General features: G+C 39.4%; 1 long non-coding RNA gene across 1 annotated transcript in view; it reads left to right on the forward strand.

Moving 5' to 3' along the window:
* Positions 1–1194, forward strand: part of LOC107617288 — a 15286-nt gene extending 14092 nt beyond the window's left edge. Inside the window, exon 3 of the long non-coding RNA XR_001614893.2 lies at positions 904–1194. This is a non-coding gene — a long non-coding RNA (uncharacterized LOC107617288). The remainder of the gene's footprint in view (positions 1–903) is intronic.

A 2838-nucleotide genomic window follows, 5' to 3' on the forward strand; every position in this document is an offset into this window, starting at 1 on the left:
AATAATCTTAAAATCAACCCAACTCTAACATTAAATCAATCACATCACACGAGGATTAAACTTTAACTTCTCGAACTCATGACTATCACTAAGACATCCTCGACACTCTATTTTCTTTTCTGTTTCTAATATAGCAAATAAACTCGGAATTGCACAAACTTTATGTCCAGGCGTTCATATTGAAATAAGCTTTCTAAAAAACTAAATATCATAATTTTTGGATTTTTCTAGCCTCAGGAATAAAGGAAAAACCGTGACTGCTCTGCAGTGCATAAAACCAGAAAAACAGCAGCAGCATGTGATATTCAAAATTCAATATAAAATTCAAGTTAAATCCAATTACTTTGAAAATTAATGTAGTTAAACTTTACTCATCCAGGTTTCTTTCTCAATTGGTTCTGAGTCAAATGCGCGACGGGGGACAGTCTAAGGTTTTCGGACTTGTCGGGTTGGCTGGATAACCGACAGATGGGCCCCATCAGCCATAGGACAGGCATGCATCATATGCATTTGTTTGTATTGATTGCTATGCATTTTCTGGGTATGCCTAAGTGATATATATTACCTGCTATTTGTTATACTTGCTATTTGTACTATTTGATCATTACTTGTGCGTGAACTTGTTTGGTTGCTTGTTTCTGTTGCATTCTGAATGATGAAAGGATGGAGGAAACGGAGGAAATGGTTTGGTGTTAGGTTAAGCTTGAACTTGAGTAAGTTAGGCAGATTTAGAATACCTCCCCCTGTTTATGGCTTCTGTTTAGTACTTAAGTTGGATAATTGAATAACGGAGTTCTAGGATTGCCTATGACATTCTCAGGACCGTATTTATTATGCGCGTGGCACTTTTACCATGCTGAGAACCTCCGATTCTCATTCCATATTGTATTGTTGTTTTTTCAGATGCAGGTCGAGAGGCTCCTCGCTAGGCGTCTGGATCCTGGGAAGCGAAGTATTCCTTGGGTGTATTTTGGTTTTCTATTTGTATATATGTATATATGTATTTAGCTTACTCTCCAAGTAACTTATGTATGCTGCTCCTCTTAGAGGTTGAGGGAGAGATAGGAGTTTATTTTGGTATTTTGGTATATTTTGGGGATACCTATGTATGTTCATATGTATATATATATATATATCCTCTGGCCAGCCTTAGCTTCGCAGGCTAAGTCAGGGGCTAGTTATGCTGTTTCCTTGGCTTTCCTTTATTCTTTTATTCTTTTGTATCATGTTCCTATTAGGTTTCTTAGCACGCAAGTAATCCTTTCCTGAGCGTTGCGCTTTTTGTTTTGCGATTTTGTTTTACCCATTTTTCAAGGCTCCTAGTTAAGTATCTTTTCTCTATTATATATATATATATATATTACTATTTTTAGAGGTCGTAATACCTTACTATCTCAGTCTTATGACTTAAGCATAAGATTAAGTATGGTAGGGTGTTACATTATGGTATCAGAGCAGTTCGTTCCTATAGAGCCTGAGGGACGGACTGATTATGCCTCTGGACATACTCTGGGTGTCTATACATGCTATTTAGGGTATCTAACTGATATATAAGGCATGAATGCTCATGAGCATGCATTTGGAACTTTGAAATACTAAACTAGAGATATTGAGACTGATCACCTTGATATCACTTGTTTGGTGTGAACAGGAACCAAATGGCGTCTCGTGGGCGCGGTCGTGAGCGTAATCGAGGTCAAGGATGGAGAGCTAATGAGGTAACCATACCAATAGATAGTTTGACCGATATCGTGATCGCAATGACGAGTGTTGCTGCTGCCATTGGTACTATTGCTGTCGCGACCATCCGAGTAATGGATGGGGTGCAACCACAAGTTGGAACTGGCAACAATGATGATAATGAATATGAAGGTGGACATAATGCTCCGAATACAGGGGTACCACTGAGTTATCTGGAGCAGGTTAACGTGGGTCAGGCAATAGGAGAAAGCTCAAGGAGGGCTAAGGTAGCAAGAAGTGATCACCGAGAACCCTTCACAAAGAAAAAGGGAAAGATTACGCCGAGGAGCCAAACTTTCAAAAAGAATCGCTTTGTCGCTTCACATTCTCAGCGCTGGAGCAATGACCGAAGGAACGATAACCGTCTGGATCCGAATGCTGAACGGAAAACTAGTACTCAACTGGATAATTTAAGGTGCCCAAGGTGCAAGAAGTACCATCCAAACAGACCGTGCAGGGTCGGATTAGGCATATGTTACAAGTGCGGGAGACCAGGGCATATGTCTTGGAATTGTCCATACAAAGAAAATCGGGATGCAACTGAATTTAATTCTCATAGCCGAGGTAATTTTAAACCATCAGTTGAATTTCTAATTTCCTTGCATACGGTTAATATGTAATACTCATTCGTGATGTATAACAAGTTTCAGTAATCATGAGGTCCAAGTCGATAATTAGTCAAAAACTATTAGTTATTGAGACGGAGTGACACTTAGCTACCTTAGAGGGGTGGTTAGACTTTTGAAGGTTAAGGATTAAGTAACGTAGTGGAAGCAGGTTGGACCATATCTAAGAAATCAGGAGTGTTGAGGGTTACGCAGAGTTATTGTTTGGAATTCAGTGATGGTGAAACTTTGAGGAAGAGGAGTAGAGCGAACACAACCTTTAGATGTTAATTGTTCAGAGGTAAGTGGAGATGAAACCAAATCTCTATACGAGAGAGTTTCTAAGACAATTCTTGAAGGTGTGTCAAAACTTCCATTCCAGAGAGAAAGCGAGTTTGCGATAGGCTTAGTACCGAAAACCGGATTAACTTCAATTGCACCACAAATGAAGACATCATTATAACCGGTAGAATTTAGGATTGAGTGGAAGGGA

The sequence above is a fragment of the Arachis ipaensis genome, chromosome B01 (genome assembly GCF_000816755.2).
Source record: "Arachis ipaensis cultivar K30076 chromosome B01, Araip1.1, whole genome shotgun sequence".
Taxonomy (NCBI): Eukaryota; Viridiplantae; Streptophyta; class Magnoliopsida; order Fabales; family Fabaceae; genus Arachis; species Arachis ipaensis.